The sequence below is a fragment of the Haliotis rubra genome, unplaced genomic scaffold (genome assembly GCF_003918875.1).
Source record: "Haliotis rubra isolate DU_JTF1 unplaced genomic scaffold, ASM391887v1 Scf4, whole genome shotgun sequence".
Classification (NCBI taxonomy): Eukaryota; Metazoa; Mollusca; class Gastropoda; order Lepetellida; family Haliotidae; genus Haliotis; species Haliotis rubra.
In genome coordinates this window covers 1,219,861-1,232,420 of record NW_025767079.1, presented here as the reverse complement: position 1 = coordinate 1,232,420, position 12,560 = coordinate 1,219,861, and positions in this window count along the sequence as shown.

The following is a 12,560-nucleotide window of genomic DNA, read 5'->3' as shown; positions in this document are numbered from 1 at the left end:
AGTTCTCTGTAAACAAACATTATTATTTAGAAATTTTAAAGAAACAAGTCTCTGTGAGATATGTCCTTACTCATCATTATGATCAAAGAAACACCTATATGTCTTGAAAGTGCAAATATACTCAACAAAAAAGTTAAGGACCATCCCAATTTTCAATATTAAAGTAATACTTAAATAATGAATATTGGGGTGGTCCTTAATTGTTTTGCTGAGTATAGTTAAGAGAATGGAAGTTTAACCTCCCGTAAAAACAAATGAATGAAAGAAAGTTACATAAAACTAATCGTTCTTGTCCACTGGGGTACCATGCCGCAGTTTATCATGGATACAATCTCTCTGACTTGTCTGACACGTCATCGTATCCCGGTTGCGTAGATCGATGCTCATGCTGTTGATCACTGGCTTGTCTGGTCCTATTTACAGACCGCCACCATATAGCTGGAATATTGCTGATTGCGGCGTTAAACAACAATCAATCAAATCCAGTCGTAAAGCACATCGGTTGTCTCCCTTACCTTCTTGTAGTCGTAGATTACTTTGGTGGTCCCGATAAAATTGTTTAGGCGGTTGCCGGTGATGAGGTATCGTTGGTTTGGACCGTCGTAGACGATGTTATACAAGGCCTGAAAATATGCAAAAATGTGTCCAGGAGATATTTTGATTTGTCATTGTAGAAATATTTAAATAGAGAAATCTGTAAAATTTCAGAAGGGGGACGTGTTATTTCTGGAACCCTAAAAGTATAGTGTCTTTACCGGTTCGGTATAGTGTATAGAGTCAGTACAACCTCGAACAAGATAAATGCCACACTTTGGCCAACATGTTTCACCCTGAGGCCAGATATTAATCATAAAATATATAAACCGAAAGCAGTTAAATAAGCTGAATTGTGCGTCATAATTTATTCATATAAGTATTTGCAATTTTAAGGAACATGCGCTTTGAATAAATGGAAATAAGTCCAAAGACTAAACCGTTTTCGCCCATCGGCGACATAATTCTAATAACGCTATAAATTAGCAGAATTAAATTAAAATAGGTTGAAGTTTGTGTCAAGATACGTATAAACACACTTTCATGCACCAAGAACCGGAAACACGTGACTTTTAAGCAAAGTGAATATATTCTCGCACATGGGCCAAACAGTTTCGTCCATGGGTAATATATTTTGACAGCGTTATAAATCGTCAGAATTAAATTAAATCAGTTGAATATTGTATCATGATACATGAAAATACAGTTTCATCCATTTAAAACCCCAAACACATGGGAATATATTCTCACACATGGACTTAATAATTAAAAATCTACATCTTCGCTGAATTGAGTCACAATGAGTTGAATCGTGTGACATGATACTTGAATGAGTGAGTTTAGTTTTACGTAGTTTTTAGCAATATTCCAGCAATATCACGGCGGGCGACACCAGAAATGGGCTTCACACATTGTGCCCATGTGGGGAATCGAACCCGGTTCTTAGGCGTGACGAGCGAACGCTTTTACCTCTGGGCTAACCGACCACCCCACATGATACTTGAAGACACATGTTCATTTAATTTCAAACAAATAAACCTACTCGTTTTGACCACTGAAAGGTAGTTGAACCAGGTAGTTTAAATTTTGAGTTATCGAGTTTCTTATTTATTCATCCTAGTTTCTTATTTATTCATCCTAGTTTTGACCACTGAAAGGTAGTTGTACGAGGTAGTTTAAATGTTGAGTTATCGAGTTTCTTATTTATTCATCCTAGTTTCTTATTTATTCATCCTAGTTTTGACCACTGAAAGGTAGTTGTACGAGGTAGTCTAAATTTTGAGTTATCGAGTTTCTTATTTATTCATCCTAGTTTCTTATTTATTCATCCTAGTTTTGACCACTGAAAGGTAGTTGTACGAGGTAGTTTAAATGTTGAGTTATCGAGTTTCTTATTTATTCATCCTAGTTTCTTATTTATTCATCCTAGTTTTGACCACTGAAAGGTAGTTGTACGAGGTAGTTTAAATGTTGAGTTATCGAGTTTCTTATTTATCCATCCTTAGCATCCATCCATGATAATAGCATGCTGAATTTATCTCAAATCATGTCATAAACTGACCACAGTGAGGAGAGTTTTTTGACAACTGGGTTTCCAGAGTTAAATTGTGACGTGTTCTAGTAATCCGTGAATAACAAGATTTCCCGGGGTTGCCTAGTTCAGGTCAAGTAATTTTCTATTGTCGAGAGTTTACTCACTCTTCATGTCAAATACCTCTTTGTTTTGTGTTAACTCTGAAAGTCTCGTCTTAAGTCCCTGTGACTATACACTGTAAATATAAGGAAGATGACCATACACTATATATGGATGATCAACAGCTTTATTACAGTGAGAGTGACGTTTCGGTGAACAAGCTAACACTTGCTTGATAACAGTGTTAGAACCTACACTGAAACGTTGCTCTCACTGTAATGAAGAAGTTAACGTTGTTCATTTGTTCATCCATATGTTGTCATCCTTCCTTATTAATCAAGCTCCTAAATGCCTCTCAAAGAAGATACTGCAAGAATAATAAGGAATTGTACGTTTCCAACTGTAATATGAGCATGTGTTTGTTCATATATATATGTATGGACCATTATCCGATAATGATGCCACCAGGTGTTCGCGCAAAGGATATGCAAGGAAAGGAAACTCACGTGGAATGCTGGTATCAAATGTTAAATAAAAATATTTTAAGAGAACTGAACCCTGAAGTTCTGAGATTCTTAAAACGTCAAGTAAATCCTTTAAGGTTTGAGGATCCAAATGATATTACATGCACTTGTCTCAAATACTTTCTGTGATCATAGAGAAGGCCTTCCTTAAGTATTAAGGATTATGGTGAATCTTTGAGACATGGTGGTAAAACAACATATCTCTCTATGTTATGGAGCTTTAGAATCCAATGGAAAAGAGGAATAGACATGTCTTTAAGGATTTTAAAGTCAAGACAAAAGGTGTTAGCACTAATTAATGGTTTGGGCAGATTTAATATTCTGGTATCATATATGGCATTATTTGCCTCCTTGATCAAGCTAGTTACTGTAGCGACGTTTATATATACTGAACCGCAAAAGAAACGTCACCTTTCAAAACCAAATGCAAAATTTTGTTCTTACAAGGTGGTGTTTTTATTATGATTGTACCGTTTTGTTAACACGTTTTTCAATCCTAATTGTATGTATTACCGACATCAGGGTATTTTCTGATGAAAAAGCATATCGACCAAACGTACCTTAAAAGACAGACGTGGTAAACGGTTCATTCATGAAAATGAAAATGCACGTACATATCGTGACAACCCTACCCATGCGAGTCCCAAACTCGCCTGAAATCATTTTTGTTTTGACACAATAGCCATGTCACGACTTACGAGGGATCAGAAGAACCAAGTCTTGGGACGATTGCAAGTTGGCCAGGCTGCATGGAGGGTAGCCAGTCATTTTAATGTTCACGTTAGGACAATCTACCGAATGCAGGACCGGTATCAGGCCACTAACAGCATCAAAGACGTTCAGTAACTTCACAACGTCAAGACCGACAGATTCTGCCGGATCGCTTCACCAGAGCGACAGAAACCACACGCTAGACCATTGGGACTCACAACAGACCCATTAGTGCCGATACAGTGCGTCGACGTTTGCGCACGTCAAGCTTTCGTTGTTACAACGTTATTCTGTGGACACCCATGTACGTTGTGACACGTCATATGGTATATTTGTTGAATGCTCCGCGACTCTTGCTTTGATTAAATTTAACTGATTGACTTCAGATACTGTTAATTATCATCAAAATCTGTATTAAGTATGAAGTCCACAGGCCCATATATACAGATTAATAATAAAATAAATATTTATATTTCCAACAGGTACGAAGGCGTGAACGAAAAGAGGAAACAATTTCTCAGAATATATATATGTATAGCTGTACTGGAATTTTAATACCTATTTTTCTAACTTTTCTCTCATTTAGTATGCATAATATATAAAAATAGATTGTTAATGTCTTCAGTTTTGTTTTGTTTAAGTTTGGCAATAATCTACCCCGAAGGTTTTTTTTAAGCTGGACATTTCAACAATTTCAAGTGATATTCATGTTCTAAATCTACTTTACATACAGGACAATTTCTTTGAGATGTATCAATGTTTTACCACCTTCCTACGTTATCCTATAAACGTAAGACTGGATTTGACCAATACTTTACGTAATTTATATTCCAAATTGGAAGACAGATACCCATCTGGCTCAAGAATACTCTTATATTCTATATATAACTTACAACATGAACTGTTTTCAATTTTGGTAAAACCAAATGTATTAGTTACATATGTATCAGTTACGTCATTTGATTGTGACGTCATCGTGGCGATGACGTCACATTGGTCCAAAGCGATATCTCGTTTGGAAGCCAGTTTTGGATACAAAGACACTATACAGTGTAAACAGTGGTTGTCTGTTTCAGGAGAATGCCAATTGTCAATATAGAGGCTGAATTGCGAAATACCCCTGACAATATTACAAATGTAACCATAATAATTCTATGAGGCAACAGGCATGCAAAACCCTCTCCTCCCTGTTAACAAGAAGACGGCCAATCTGTTGGTCAGTGAATGTGCCAAAACATGACAAATCAAAAGATTCTTTCCTCCTATATTTAAATTTCCTGCTTATATAAACATCTTTTATCCAAAATGTACCAAAGTGACAGTTGCTGTTATTTTACCATTCAGAATAACAGATGATTGATCGAACGGCCTCTGAATTACACGAATCTCGATTCGGGTGGTTCTAGAACTACAAGAGTGAAATGTCGAAAGTGAGTGAGTGTGAGTTTAGTTTTACGCCGCAATATTTCAGCTATGTGGCGGCGGTCTGGACCAGACAATCCAGTTATCAACAGCATGAGCATCGATCTACGCAATTGGGAACCGATGACATGGTTCAACCAAGTCAGCAAGCCTGACCACCCGATCCCGTTAGTCGCGTCTTACGACAAGCATGGGTTACTGAAGATCAATTCTAACCCGGATCTTCACTGGTCGAAATGTCGAAAGTCCTTAATGTTAAAGGTGATTTCAAAATAAGATGAATGGGAAACTTGATGTTATATAAAAAAATACACAAAAATATATTCGTAAGGAGGACTCTAACGGTATATCGCTACGCCAGTGAGTGAGTAAAGTTTTACGTCGCTTTTAGCAATATTCCAGCAATTTCACGACGGGGGACACAAGAAATGGGCTTCACACATTGTACCCATGTGGGGAATCCAACCCGGGCCTTCGGCGTGACGAGCGAACGCTTTAACCACAAGGCTACCACACCGCTACGCCAGATTCAGTTAACGGAAAGGGGAGAGTTAGTACATTTGACAAGCAAGGCTAACGGACTTTGTACTTACACGCATTCTTGTCGTGGAGTTGGCAAAGGTGACATACTGCAATGCGTTGAATTGGGATGGAGGACAACAAAGACTGCCGCTGGCAACAGACAGACCAGCGAGGAGTAGTGCTGCTTGCAGGATCATTCTGGAAGGGTATCGTCGGAGATGTGTCTGTGTCAAGTCCTCTGCCAAACTCCCTTTCGAATCTGTGCTTCTTTTATCCACACAGGAGCGTCACGTGATGCAGCTGTGGCGCTCAGATGACATGTTTATGAAGTCTGTAAATTTACCGAATGAAAATAAATATGAACTCTCGACGTTCACTTGATTAATTAGTTCATGTAACACTCATCTTAAGGACACTACTGTGACTACTATATGAAAGAAATCCCCTCTGGGGTTCAAGTCGCACGTACTGAACAGCCTTTGTTTTATGTGTCCACTAAAGTGATCGGTGTCTGTGACTCGTGGTTGACACCAAACCATCGTATCCCAAATGAGCTTTCACTTATGATATCAATGAAGACTCGAACAGATGAAATATTGCAGTCTGTCGGTCCGCTCGGAGAGCGGAAGGACACGGGTTCGATCCCCGGCCGCGTCATGCCAAAAGACGTTAAAATATAGTATGTGTTGGTCCCTGCCTGGCGATCGGCATAAATGGGTACAACAAGGACTGGTCGGCTCGGAGTCAGTATAATGTGTCTGAGTCGGGTATTCAAGCTTAACTGCGGCATGGTATCTCAGTGAGCTAGCACTATAAAACCAGCTTACGTTTGGGCTAGTACAAGCAGCCACAGATACACATGCATGCATGTCGTCATATGAGCGAAATATTCTTAACTACGACGTTAAACCCCATTTCACCTCACCTCACCAGTGTGTCGGTAAACAAGAAACAAACTAATGTAAGAGAATATTCCATAGCATTTTGGCATCAGCAGAGACAATAGTGAGTGAGTTTAGTTTTACGCCGCACTCAGCAATATGGCGGCGGTCTGTAAATAATCGTGTCTGGACCAGACAATCCAGTTATCAACAGCATGAGCATCGATCTACGCAATTGAGATACCATGACATGTGTTTACCAAGTCAGCGAGCCTGACCACCCGATCCCGTTAGTCGCCTCTTACGACACGAATTGGTCACTGAAGATAAATTCTAACCCGGATCTTCACGGGTGAAAGAAACAAGAGAAAACAGGTCGACTATGCCATATAGTTGCGTGCAACGTTTAACGAAAAAGCATTTGAAGCAAATCTTGTACAATACAGAAAGATATTCAAACTTTAATTGTTGTTTAAACCATCCAATACGAATTTGATGTACAATAGCGGACGGACATCGACACGACGCATTTTTGGGTAGTGTGTTTGCCGAACTAATGCAAAGGCTCGACAATCGCGAGTTGAGAGAATTTTGTGATGTATGTTAATAGCGTGTCATACATTTCCAACAATGGCCTTTCAAGAGAAATGAATATATGAATAAAATTTTGTGCATTTTACGTATACTAAGATGAATTAGGTTCAAAATGTAAAACGTGTTGAAAGACGTCCTCGATGCCTTTTCCACATTGAAATACGAGGCGTGTGAAAGCTGAAGATTTGTCATAAAATGTTCTTTGGCCTACACTGTTTAGCAATATTCAAGCAACATCACAGCGGGGGTAACGGAAATGGGCTTCACACATTATACCCATGAGGGGAATCGAACCCGGGCCTTCGGCGTGACGAGCGAACGCTTTAACCACAAGGCTACCCCACTGCTCAATCAGCTTCTAAAAATAAAACTTGAAAATACCCCAACCCCCATGCTACTCCTGCATCAATGGATTTATGGAATTTCGAGAGATTTTCGGGACAGTGGGGTAGCCTAGTGGTTAAAGCGTTCGCTCGCCACGTCCAGGTTCGATTCTCCACATGGGTACAATGAGTGAAGCCCATTTCTAGTGTCCCCCGCAATGATATTGCGGGACCATAGTGGCGTAAAACTAACTTCACTCACTCACTGGAACTATTTACGAAGGATCCAGTTTAAAACCCCAGTTTTCACAGGTAAAGTAGTTTATCCTATAGACCAAACACTAAGAAAGCGAAAATGGAGTTTGGGTAACCTTGTGGTAAAAGCGTTAACTCGTCACGCCGAACACCTGGGTTCGCTCCAAACATGGGTGCAGTGTATGAAACCTGTTTCAGGAGTTTCAGTGTGATATTGCGGGTATATTGCGGCTCACGCCGAAGACCCGGGTTCGAATCCCCACATGGGTACAATGTTTGAAGCCCATTTCTGGTGTCCCCCGCCGTGATGTTGCTGGAATATTGCTAAAAGCGGCGTAAAACCAAACTCAGTCAGTCAGTCAGTCAGTATATTGCGGTGTAAAACCCGCTAGCTCATTGAATCGCTTACACAGAAGGTAAAATAACGCTTGGCATTATTGTGATAAAGTAGTTTGTCCAATCACCCTGAAACTAGGGATGAAGCAGCGTTCGAAATACCGGCCTGCCCGACCGCCCGGGACGGGTTATTTTCAACACGGACTGCCAGATTCTCAAATTCACCTGCCCGACGGTCGGGTTAAAATGTAGACATGTAAATATCTTGTGGGCAGGTAAGTTTTGGTCAGGGCTAGCAAGCTTTACATCTAACCAGCCCTGTGGTCTGGCTGAAATTTTTGGCAGTTTCATATCCTGGAAGAAGTGAGGTAACCTCGTGCATCTGGTTAATGTCTCAACTTGTCAGGCCGACGACCTGGGTTTGCTCCAAACATAGCTACAATGTCCGAAATCAGTTGCAGGAGTTTCAGTGTGATATTGCGCGGATATTGCGGCGTAAAACTCGCTCGCTCAATAAATTGCTCACGCAGAAGGTGAAATAATGCTTGGCATTATTGTGATAAAGTAGTTTGTCCAAATACTCAGAAAGCAGGAAAGCGATGTGGGGTAACCTCGTAGTAAATGGGTTAACTCGTCACGCCGAAAAGCTGGGTTCACTAACCAAACGCGGGTACAGTGCGGGAATAATGAGATGTAAACATCGCTGGCGCACTCGATGAATCGCTCAGACAGACGTAAGGTAACGAACTGATCTATGGAGTATTTATTCAAATATCACTTGACTGTTATGCCTTGAAGGATGAAGATAATTTACGAACTGTCATATATTCTTGTTCTTTTTTACCCTAAAAAGACTTGAAAGAGACAGAATACACCCTTTTTTATTTTGAACGTTGAATATTGAAACCTTTGTTGTAAACGGAAAGAAAACTAAACGTGGTGATGGGGAAACAAGCCAGAACTATATTATTGCAAAAGGGAAGTCGCTTACATTTAGAAATAGCTGTAATAGTGACGGCCTTTGTCATGATATTTGCTGAGAACGCTCATACGGCTACGGGTATTTTTATGTAAACAGTTATCTTGCAGCGTACGTAAAGAAACAACGTTAACTATCTCACGTCGTATCGTAACCCGACCACGTGGCCTTTTCCTCGTAATAAATGGTCCTCTGGACGCGAACAGCTGTTAAAACATGAAATATTGCGCGGAATGTCGGTGAACAAGTAACAAACTGATATAAGATAATATTGAACCTGTAGCGTTTTGGCATCGGGTCGATGATACAATGATCAATGACCGTGTAATTCAAGTCCGGTCTGAGGCAATTTTCCAATTTCATATTTTCAAAACGATTCATGAACGTTGAAGAGTTCCTTAGAATATATCCATACAATAACTATTGAAAACAGAATAAATATTGAAACTAAATTCATCATGAAACTAATTTGCTTGATATGATTAAATAGCATAACGCACGTTTGGTTTCATTGTTTCTAACCACTACTCCACAAACATGTGTACTGAAACCAAATACAGAACCACAGAAGCACTGTCACCAAGAGTAACAAACACTCACCAAGACTAACACACGCACCAGTATTCTCACCATCACACTCACAAGCACGCTCTTCAAGACATAATCGCAAAGGCCGGTGGGGTTGCCTCTGGTTTCTCGTTTTGGTTACATCATAACCTTCTTCTCACATGAATTGGGGTCGTTTTGGTTGCATCTTCCTCTCTCCAGGTCAAAAATAACGATATGTATTAGATTTCTCCCCCCTCCTTCCCTCACTCTCTCTCTCTCTTTTGGTTGCATCTTCCTCTCTCCAGGTCAAAAATAACGAAATGTATTAGATCCCCCCCCCCTCCTTCCCCCCTCTCTCTCTCTCTCTTTTGGTTGCCTCTTCCTCTCTCCAGGTCAAAATAACAACGATATGTATTAGATTTCTCCCCTCCTTCCCTCTCTCTCTTTTGGTTGCATCTTCCTCTCCAGGTCAAAATAACGAAATGTATTAGATTTTTCCCCCTCCTTCCCTCTCTCTCTCTCTTTTGTTTGCATCTTCCTCTCTCCAGGTCAAAATAACGAAATGTATTAGATTTTCCCCTCCTTCCTTCCCTCTCTCTCTCTTTTGTTTGCATCTTCCTCTCTCCAGGTCAAAATAACGATATGTATTAGATTTCTCCCCCTCCTCTCCTCTCTCTCTCTCTTGGTTGCATCTTCCTCTCTCCAGGTTAACGAAATGTATTGCATCTTCTCTCTCCAGGGTTGCAAAATCTCGAAATGTATTAGATTTCTCCCCTCCTTCCCCCTCTCTCTCTCTCTTTTTGTTTGCATCTTCCTCTCCAGGTCAAAAATAACGATATGTATTAGATTTCCCCCCCTCCTTCCCTCCTCTCTCTCTCTCTCTCTCTCTCTCTTTTGGTTGCATCTTCCTCTCTCCAGGTCAAAAATAACGAAATGTATTAGATTTCTCCCCCCTCCTTCCTCCTCTCTCTCTCTCTTTTGGTTGCATCTTCCTCTCTCCAGGTCAAAATAACGATATGTATTAGATTTCTTCCCCCCTCCCTTCCCTCTCTCTCTCTCTCTTTTGGTTGCATCTTCCTCTCTCCAGGTCAAAAATAACGAAATGTATTAGATTTCTCCCCTCCTTCCCCTCTCTCTCTCTCTCTCTCTTTTGGTTGCATCTTCCTCTCCAGGTCAAAATAACGAAATGTATGTAGATTTCTCCCTCCCCTTCCTCTCTCTCTCTCTCTCTTTTGGTTGCATCTTCCTCTCTCCAGGTCAAAAATAACGAAATGTATTAGATTTCTCCCCCTTCTTCCCTCTCTCTCTCTCTTTTGGTTTGCATCTTCCTCTCTCCAGGTCAAAATAACGAAATGTATTAGATTTTCCCTCCTTCCCTCTCTCTCTCTCTCTCTCTTTTGGTTGCATCTTCCTCTCTCCAGGTCAAAAATAACGAAATGTATTAGATTTTCCCCCTCCTTCCCTCTCTCTCTCTCTCTTTTGGTTTGCATCTTCCTCTCTCCAGGTCAAAAATAACGAAATGTATTAGATTTCTCCCCCCCCTCCTTCCCTCTCTCTCTCTCTCTTTTAACGAAATGTTTGCATCTCTCTCTCCAGGTCAAAAATAACGAAATGGATTTCTCCCCCATCTCTCCTCTCTCTTTTGGTTGCATCTTCCTCTCTCCAGGTCAAAAATAACGAAATGTATTAGATTTCTCCCTCCTTTTCTCTCTCTCTCTCTCTTTTTGGTTGCATCTTCCTCTCCAGGTCAAAAATAACGAAATGTATTAGATTTCTCCCCCCTCTCTCTCTCTCTCTCTCTTTTGGTTTGCATCTTCCTCTCTCCAGGTCAAAAATAACGAAATGTATTAGATTTCTCCCCCCTCCTTCCCTCTCTCTCTCTCTTTTGGTTGCATCTTCCTCTCTCCAGGTCAAAAATAACGAAATGTATTAGATTTCTCCCCTCCTTCTCTCTCTCTCTCTTTTGGTTGCATCTTCCTCTCTCCAGGTCAAAAAAATAACGAAATGTATTAGATTCTCCCCCCTCCTTCCCTCTCTCTCTCTCTATTTTGGTTGCATCTTCCTCTCTCAGGTCAAAAATAACGAAATGTATTAGATTTCTCCCCCTCCTTCCCTCTCTCTCTCTCTTTTGGTTGCATCTTCCTCCTCTCCAGGTCAAAATAACGAAATGTATTAGATTTCTCTTCCTCCTTCCTCTCTCTCTCTCTCTCTCTCTCTCTCTCTCTCTCCTCTCTCTCTCTCTCTCTCTCTCTCTCTCTCTCTCTCTCTCTCTCTCTCTCTCTCTCTCTCTCTCTCTCTTTGAACAATGGCGAGCTTTGCGAAAGACCACGTTGACTTCTCTGAGTACCTGAACGCATGGCTGCGATGTTGATTTAGGATGAATAACGGTTTATGTAATCTAACTATGCCTTCAGACAGTTGACAGTCATGTGGTTGACCATATTCTGTGTATACCTTCTAAGCATACATATGGCCTCAGTCAAACAAGATCTGGCACTGGCATACCAAACTCAGGTATCGTGCACTTGACTGTTGATTAAATGGTAGATTTTATCAACGCTTCGTGTGATCACCATAGGTCCACAGTTCGCCGCGCAGTTAAGTTACGTGCGCTTGGAGAAACCTATGATGGGTACGAGTGAATGAGTGAGTTTGGTTTTACGCCAAATTCGAAAGTAAGCGGACAAGTGATATATGTATTAATATTTGGGAGTTCAGCATCGGAGAATGTGTTCGAGATAACAGTAATTTTGAGGAAAGGAATCTCGAGATATGGGGACCGTCTAAATTGTGAAAACACATAATGGTCATGTCAATCATTGGCATGTCGTTATCTGAAGGCAAATTCTCTTCCCATTCCACTTCTCGCCTGAGGGTTAATGAATCTTATCAAACATCGAACACGGGTGAGAAATAACCAGCACTGATCAACCAAAATACATGTTTTAGAAAAAGAGTGTGTTTAGTATTTACTACTTCCAGCAACATCACGGCAAGGAACACCAGACTGAAATGGAATCGAGGCATCCAGTTATACGAGTTACCGCTTCAACCAGCTGGCTAATTGTTTAATATAGCATGTCGCTAATTTCAGGTTAGAACTAAAACTGAGATATGGCTGATTACAACTTAACCGGTTACACTAATATGTATATTCTGTTATCTGGAGATTAAACAACACGAGACATCCATTGAGGTCACAAGAAAGGGGTCTGGGCAATATAGGTCTTAAACGACGATTCAACATCTTATCGCCTCCTGTTTATCTTTCTATCTCAACTCGTCCTTCTTACAACA